Source organism: Pteropus vampyrus, unplaced genomic scaffold, assembly GCF_000151845.1.
Source record: "Pteropus vampyrus isolate Shadow unplaced genomic scaffold, Pvam_2.0 Scaffold144, whole genome shotgun sequence".
In the NCBI taxonomy this organism is placed as follows: domain Eukaryota; kingdom Metazoa; phylum Chordata; class Mammalia; order Chiroptera; family Pteropodidae; genus Pteropus; species Pteropus vampyrus.
In genome coordinates this window covers 1,239,367-1,247,103 of record NW_011888925.1, presented here as the reverse complement: position 1 = coordinate 1,247,103, position 7,737 = coordinate 1,239,367, and the positions used below count along the sequence as shown (strand labels likewise).

The 7,737-nt window shown below is 43.0% G+C and overlaps 1 long non-coding RNA gene, 8 other non-coding genes and 1 pseudogene across 11 annotated transcripts; 9 read left to right on the top strand and 1 right to left on the bottom strand.

Moving 5' to 3' along the window:
- Positions 1 to 732: 732 nt before the first annotated feature.
- LOC111744969 lies at positions 733 to 913 on the bottom strand (annotated as a pseudogene).
- Positions 914 to 4,537: 3,624 nt separating this feature from the next.
- Positions 4,538 to 7,737, top strand: LOC105297821. 3 transcript variants are annotated; one of them, XR_896382.2, is made up of 11 exons: positions 4,538 to 4,601; positions 4,876 to 4,928; positions 5,173 to 5,259; positions 5,476 to 5,526; positions 5,870 to 5,905; positions 6,073 to 6,121; positions 6,406 to 6,452; positions 6,639 to 6,673; positions 6,887 to 6,923; positions 7,332 to 7,378; positions 7,618 to 7,737. It is a non-coding gene; the product is annotated as an uncharacterized LOC105297821 (long non-coding RNA). The 3 variants fall into 3 exon arrangements; XR_002782428.1 differs by having other exon boundaries at positions 4,541 to 4,576; XR_002782427.1 differs by lacking the exon at positions 7,618 to 7,737 and having other exon boundaries at positions 4,539 to 4,601; positions 7,332 to 7,615.
- LOC111744973 lies at positions 4,995 to 5,070 on the top strand. Its single transcript, XR_002782440.1, has one exon. It is a non-coding gene; the product is annotated as a small nucleolar RNA SNORD26 (small nucleolar RNA).
- On the top strand, positions 5,333 to 5,404 carry LOC111744972. Its single transcript, XR_002782439.1, has one exon. It is a non-coding gene; the product is annotated as a small nucleolar RNA SNORD27 (small nucleolar RNA).
- On the top strand, positions 5,725 to 5,800 carry LOC111744971. Its single transcript, XR_002782438.1, has one exon. It is a non-coding gene; the product is annotated as a small nucleolar RNA SNORD28 (small nucleolar RNA).
- On the top strand, positions 6,164 to 6,290 carry LOC111744978. The gene has a single exon (XR_002782445.1). It is a non-coding gene; the product is annotated as a small nucleolar RNA SNORD22 (small nucleolar RNA).
- LOC111744970 lies at positions 6,494 to 6,560 on the top strand. The gene has a single exon (XR_002782437.1). It is a non-coding gene; the product is annotated as a small nucleolar RNA SNORD29 (small nucleolar RNA).
- LOC111744975 lies at positions 6,737 to 6,806 on the top strand. Its single transcript, XR_002782442.1, has one exon. It is a non-coding gene; the product is annotated as a small nucleolar RNA SNORD30 (small nucleolar RNA).
- LOC111744976 lies at positions 7,069 to 7,137 on the top strand. Its single transcript, XR_002782443.1, has one exon. It is a non-coding gene; the product is annotated as a small nucleolar RNA SNORD31 (small nucleolar RNA).
- LOC111744977 lies at positions 7,420 to 7,545 on the top strand. Its single transcript, XR_002782444.1, has one exon. It is a non-coding gene; the product is annotated as a small nucleolar RNA SNORD22 (small nucleolar RNA).

Genomic DNA, 7,737 nt, shown 5'->3' with positions numbered 1-7,737 from the left:
TCCTTGTCTCGTTCATTTAGTTCCTGATGTCACCTTGTCCAGTGCCTTCGTCATTGTGGTCAGGTGACCTAACTGGGTGGAAGAACCAAGAATCTGCAAGACATCTCATGATCGTACATCAATGACATTATCTTTAAAGAAAAGGCAGAAACTCAATGTTTTGTAACCATTGTTACTATTTAAGCTATTACCCGCCATAGAAAGAAGCACTGAACAAAACAGACCAAAGGACTTGGCCTTCATCAGAAAGCATAAGGTGAACCAGGATTCAAATCCAGGCAGTTTGGGCTCTATCCACTCTCTTAACACAACGACTTAGGACAAAAAAAATTTGATCTTCTATTTATGTTGCACCTTTTAAAAAAATTTCCTTTCCAAATAATTGATAATGTTCAAAGAGTATAATTTACTTTAAAAATCTCATAGATTAAGGATATTCTAATGATTTTCTTAAATGATAGGGAGTGTAATCAAAAAGAGTTGCTGAGCACTACCCTATTCTGCCAGTACATGAACAATTACTAAATAATCACTGGTCATTGAAATAATAAACATGCTTGATAGCCTAGTCCTGAATAGCTTCATATGATTTATATTACCTCTCACGAGTCTATAATCAAATCTTCTACTAATCGATCGAATTGTCATTTATCATGCTCATTTCTCTAAAAGACATATAACTCCAGCAAAGCTATAGCTAACATATTTCTTGTTTAACAACTAAATATCCCTAAAGGATAACACCATTCCTAGAGATACTGCAATGCATGGAGCAGACAGATCAAGCTCCTGTTGCATTTTCCTGTTCCAAAAATCAATGTAATATATTGTCCTCAGATAGAGGACATATCAGATATCAAACTGATGAGAACAGATGTTATACTCGATCTTAGCCACAAGGTCAAGAATTGATATTACCTGTATCAACTCCTCACCATACCTTCCTGTCACACACTGTCCTCATTCAGATCCACAGACACAGTGTGTAAGCCTGTCTTTACAATCTTCAACATCTTCATGTCCCCAGAGACCAGGCTAATCCTCCCCAGTGTCGTATTTCTCTACGACCCAGGAAATTCTGTTATCAAATTGGGCTTTTTTCGTCACTGAGGTTACTATTTCCCCCGTTCCCCACAAAGCACTGGTCGTTTGCCTCAACCGCTCCATTAAGCGAAGCAGTGCCTCTTGCTGCCAGGTGGGGGCAGGGTTGCTCCGTGAGCAAACCCGCCAGACCTAAAAGTAGCTCATTTGATGAGTAATCAATGAATTAAGGCTGGGAAAAAAATCATTCAAAATTGTATAGAGATAAACTAATATATATTGAGTTCTATTTTGTGTCATATATTCTGTTAGGCAACAGGGATACAGTGATGGTTTACAGAGACATGACCTCAGGGAGTTTAAGGTGCTGTAGAGGCTGTAACGGCAGGGTGGAAGAGGCTTGGAAAGGGAGTGGTAGTAAGGAAATTGGCAAAGAAAGCAGGGTTTTAACTTTAGCCTAAAGACTATGGAGGAGCACTGAAGGACTATGAGCTGAGACGTGACACTTGACCAAATTTTTTATTTGGCAGGATGTCTGGCTGCAAGATGAAGAAAGGATGAGAAGGAAGGAAACCAGAGTCAGGGAGCCAGGGTAAGACTGCTGTAAACACTTCGGGGTGGACGTGGTTCCATAGTGTGGCAGTGAGCACGTCTGCTTTACACGCAGAAAGTCCTGAATTTGTGCCTCGGTGTGAGTCACAGTCCATAGTCTACGGCCATGCCACCCTGAGCAAGCCCGATGTCTGATCTCAGAAGCTAAGCAAGATCGGGTATGGTTAGTACTTGGATGAAAGATCACCTTTGAAGACCAGGTGCTGTAGGCATAAATAATAAAAAAATAAATAAAAACTTCGGGGTGATCTCTAACTGCCAAGAATAGTGGCTTTTTGGGGGGTGGGGGGATATTAGAAAGATTTTTATGTACGGGCCTTGCTAAGGACTATTACCCTGAGAGTAGAGTGTCAAGAAGCCCTGGAACACTGCTCTAACTTCAGAGAAGGGGGTGGGCGCTCACACGGGCGGAGGAGAAAGCGCAAGTACGTCTGGTGCATTAGACGTTTCGATTCGGGTTCATACAGTTCAAAGATGAATAGTTTTGCATAAAATGGAAAGAATGTATAGAAAAGGTAGGTTGAGGTGCCATACCTCTTGGTGTCAGGTAGTTTTAATTAGGATCTGGAAACAAATTACTTCAAAACTCTTTGATGTGATTTTTTTTTTTTTTTAATTAGGCTGTAAAAAGAGCTGGCATTGTTATCTATAATCACTGATCTTTAGTGTTGAAACTGTAGCGGATATATCATCCCCCATGGTTTGTGCCTTAGTAAGAAAGCTTAGGAAAGGGCAGTGTTCTCTCTTGCTTACTGATTAAGTCAGAGAAGCTGAAACACTGTTTCTTCTCAGTGCTTACCCCTTTCGCCTCCCTTGGTAGCTTCCAAAAAGAGCATCCAGTTTTTGACATTGCCCCTTTCTAGTGGATTCTATGTCACTCCACAGAGATTGCAAACTCACCGTCATGGCCACCTTTGGCTCACGGGCATATTTTGATCGATTCATAGAATGTTCTTAAAATTCGAAGTTAGACACCAACAATTAAAAGGAGCAAAGAAACATACAATTCTGGATTTCTGGATTCTCTTGTTCAGATTTTTTACACAGAGACAATATTCTAGCAAAGCAACAGTTGGAGCTAAGAAAGGGCTGCCTAGGTTCGCCAGAGGCCCCACCCAGTTTGTATCGCTTATCTACATTACTTACACTTTTGTAGGTATGTGAGTTGGAGACCCCTGACTTAAACCTTTCCCTTCCCATTTCCACTGCCATTACACTTGTTAGTACAGAATCCGCTTAACCTGTTGCCTAAACTACTGTGACAATCTAATTAATGTCCAATTTATCACCTCCCTGCTCAAAAAGTTTCACTGGCTTTTTTCTATCTACAGTTCAAATTATTTAGCTTTGCGCACCAGGCTCTCATCTGGTCTTTCCCGGGAAATCATTTCCAGTTTTATATTCTACTTTAACCCACCTTTCCTGAATTATATCCATACACTTCCTTTCTTTTCCAGCTCCAAGCCTGTGCTCAAACTGTTTACTCCAGAAAGCATTTCTAATTCCCATTCCCACATACCATCTCCCTAACCCAGTCTGCCTACTCTGGGATTTCTAGATTTCCCATAGTTTATCTGTTCTATTTTCTACACGTTTTGTTACAACTTTTCAATCATGTACTTGACCTAGAAATAGTTATTGAGTAAATGAATTTATTCCAGTTCATAATAACTTTGTACAAACTGGAATTCTGTCAATATTGTGTATAGTGTCACTTGTTATGTTCCCCTGGGACACATGAAACAATATTGCCCCCAAAAACGTAAAAATTGGTTCTTGGTTGGAGAAGAGTGGCCGGGGGGGGGGGCAGGAAAATCTTAGATATGAAAAAGTTTTCTGGTTCTCCAAAGGGCCACAGTACTCAAGCAGATATACAGTATATCAGCGGTATTAAAAATTCTTGCGGGGGAGGGATTAGAGGAGGAAATGTCTCTTTAACACTCCTTGGAGGGGGAGACAACAATGAAAAAAGATTGAGGAACAGTACCCAGGGATTTGTTTCCTGTGTATTTGCTTGCTCGCCTATTGCCTTGAGAACAGTGAGTGATGATATCAGTAAAACACAATCAGAACGCCTGGCTCCAGACAGAATCGGACTGCCTGGATTTTCACCTTGGCTCTGAAATTTCTTAGCCAGGTAACACCAAGAAGTTACTTAACCTCTCTAGGTGTCAGGTTCCTCATTTATAACATCATCCTAGTATCTTCCTCCTAGAGTTGTAGGTTAAGTGAGTTCATACAGAATAGCACATACAAAGAGCTTAGTATGTGTTTATAAAACTTGTAGGTGCACGAGGTGTTTACCATAAACGACTGATGAATGAATGCTGGCTGGTCTCAGCAACCAGTCTGTATAGGTGACTGGGACCACCTTGGCAATTAGGCGGGACTTGCAGGTGGCTCTGCAAGAGCTCTTTACACCTGGGCCCCTCATCTACAAAATGGGGGTAGTTATTGTAGAATGAATCGATTCACGTAGTGCGCTTAAAACGGTGCTCCTTATGTTAGCCTTGCTACAAGCCAAGATCCCGGGGAAATCAGACCGGAGAGCCGGGCATTAGTGGCTAGTCAGGAAAAATCAGACCCTGTCATAAGACTCAGGTGGAGCACCTAGTGCCTGATTCACCTCCTCAAAGGTCTCCATGCAAGGGACCCCCAACTGAGCCCTGCCCAGGCCCGGCCTCAATAAGACGTGCTTGAGTGCTGCCATAAGGCGCATGCGCGCCTTTTTCGCGCCGCCGGGGGCGGGCACTTCGCGCCCGCCTCCTTAGGAAATCTCTACCCACAATTCCCCAGGCTCGCACGCGCTCTCTTCGTACGCGTGCGCCGACCGCAGTCCCGCCCCCAAATCCCGTGGGCCTTTGCGCAGCAGTATTTAAGTGTCTCATTGTGCGCTTTCGGTCTCGTTTGACCGCTGCTTGTCGTGAGTTCTTTTATTGTGGGCCGAGGTATGGGTTGTACCTATTTCATTGGTCGGGGGTGGGGGAATTTGACCATGGCCTACAGGCCTCGAAGCTGCTGCAGGGCTTTGTAAAGGACAAAATGGCGGTGGCGGGTGGTGCTGGCGGCCTCTGTGATGAGAACCTTCATCACAGACCTGTGCTGAATTTTGTGAGGATAAGAAACTCTGATGAGACTGGCCTTGCACTGCCGATGCAGTCGTTGCTCTGGAAAACAGCATTTGCGAAATACCCGGCGCTGACGTAATGTTCTCGTCCGCAGGGTTCAGGCGCAGTTTTGCACGCTAAAGAACCGAAAAAAGCCCTCTTGTTACGGTGAGTGCTTAAGACCTTCCATCACCACTACTAATAGTCGAGTGTGTGGAAGTCCTATGGAATGTGCTACGGGGATGATTTTCAGAATTGAACTCTCTCTTTCTGATGGATTAGTGGAGAAAACATAAAAATTCTGAGTAGCACCATGCGCAGCAAATGTTTGGGTTTTTCAGAGGTGTTAAGGCATTAACATGAAATAGGCTGCAAGGTATAAAACTAAGTGAAGGGTGCTCTTTTATTTCAGACGTGCTTCAATTTAAAAGAAATTATAGTTTGGAAGATGGGTCAAGACTTATCCCCGTGGAAATCAAACATTACAATGATGCTCCAGGTGTGTATACAGTGTTTTATGCAATTATGGGTAGGGGCACAGTGTCTGGATGGGGTGTCAAATTGGGCTGGCCACTCTGTGATGAATATAAAATGACAAGCATATGACTGAACTTAAAAGTGATGTCATCTTATTACTGAGAAGTGGGCCAAGAGTACTCAAGGGTCTTCAAATCGTTATCAGCAGGTACATAAAATGCCTCTTTTCTGTCTCTAGCATCTTATCACCAATCCTGAGGAATTCGGCTGCCTCCCAGGGTGACGACAGGTAATTGTTTAAATGGGGGATTGTGTGCCTCTCTCCAGTGTTCCCCACAACCAAGAGGGCAAACGGCCAGTGGAGCAGTGTTGTCTTTTTGCTCCTTCCAGCTTGTTTCTCTTGGAATGATTTTCCTGGGGAGGGAGAGAACCCAGCAGCACAGCTGGTTTTTGAGAGGGTGTGCTTATCCCTCACCTACATGCCACTGTCAGATGATTTGAATTGTTCAAACTGATGCCCTGTGAGGTATGACAGTTAATAGCATGTTAGAGTTCTGATGGCAGTTTCTGTTAATGGATAAATCTTATTCCATCCCAGTATTTTTAAATAATCATTTGCTCCTCATTCACAGGTTGTCTTGATGATGATACATTCATCTATCTTAATGGTGAGTTGCTTCTAATACTGTGGTAAATTAACATACATGTGAACCCATTATCCAAAGGATAAGTTATCATGGGGCTTTTTGGTTTCCAGAGCCCTGACTGACTCATACAGATTTCTGGTTCCTCTTATTCCTTGTAGTGATGTTTCTTAATCTCTCTTCTTTCTTAGATGCCCATTGATCTGCCCAGGGTTGAACTTGTGGAAAGCCTTGTAAGTGGTGAGTACTTATAACTTGGTTGTAGCTTGCCCCAGAGTATAGTGCCAGTGAGGAGAGCAAATATCCTGTCTTAACCCAGTTCTAGCCCCAGAGCCAGTAATGGTGAACCCACTGAGGTTAGCTGGGAGAGAGGATGAGAATTTGTTCCATAAGGAACTGTCTGAGGTACAACAAATGGCTGAAGATGCATTTGCTTAGTTTTTCTTAGCCCATCCATCTGTTAACCGTAGCCAGAACAGCTTTGGCTGTTTGAGATATTTTACTAATTACATGCTCTCATTTAGGAGCAGTTTGTTCCTGTGTGCTACTGAAAAGCTTCCAGAGTTGAAAGGTTAGTTGATTAATGTCTGGCTTATGCCACCAAGTAGTCAGTTTCTATGATGAATCAAACTAGCTCACTATGACATACATAATGAAAACATTTGAACACCTGAGAAACTGGGGAAGATAGTGGGTGGGGGGCGTACCTTGTGTAAGGAACTTGGAACTTTTATCACCCACAGCTTTCTTTCCCTAGGTTTTATTACCAGTAACCTGCTTGTCCACTCAAAGGTGAGTGGTTTCCACATGTGTTAGCACACAGCATGCTGGGGAGAAACATGCCTTTTTAGGCTCATTTATGATGACTTACATGGAATCTCGTTCGGCTGATGACTTGCTGTTGAGACTCGGAAATCTGATTTTCTAGAAACTGCGGTGGGAACAACTAATGCAGGAAGTGAGCATAATAAATAAGCCTTGCTGACTCAGTCTTGTTTGTTTTAGGTCCAGCACCTTCTCTGGAGCCCAAGAATGATTTGAGGTAAATCCCTTTGCAACACTTTCAATCTATGGCTGCTATATAAAAATTTTCAGTTTTTATGTATGGCTTTTTGACCTGGATACCTGTGCAAAGACATGAACCCATTGGCTTAATCCAGAGTTTGTCTCAGACCATTCCTGAATGACTCACCAGTGATGAGTTCAATACCGCCCCAGTCTGATCACTGTGACTGAAAGGTATTTTCTGAGCTGTGAGCTTGCCTTGGAGTGAAAAGTGACAACGGGAAATTGAGTAGGCTTTACAGCCAATAGGAAGTTCTTTGGACTAGTTGATGGTTCCTGTAATATGTGTGTGTTAAAACCTACACAGCCCATACCAGGCGTGCCTTTCCCCCAGGAACAGGGACTCCTAGGGCTGGTTAAGAGACTAGTTCCCGTTCTTTTGCAGGGAAAATGTAAGCCATATTTCTGCTCCACTCCAGTCTGAAGTTAGAGGTGAGTAAACTTAAATGCAAGGTGTGGGCCAAGCTAAAACATCCCAGTGAGGAGACATTCACACGTCTTACCTCTTGTCTTTGTCCCAGAGCCTGTAAAGGTGAACCCACTGGGGCTGGCTGGGGGAGAAGAGGAAAGTTTGTTCCAGAAGGAACTGTCTGAGGGATCATAAGTATTTCTAAACATGGGAAAGGGAGGATTAAATCACCTATTAAAATATTGTATCTCCCCCCCACCAGGTCTAAAGAAAGAACAAAGTATGTTTAATGGTAAGTATCTGCTCACATATTGGTGATTATTATTTAATATAGACATAATAGCTTAAACAGAAAAGCCACCTAGAGGTGTAAATTGATTTA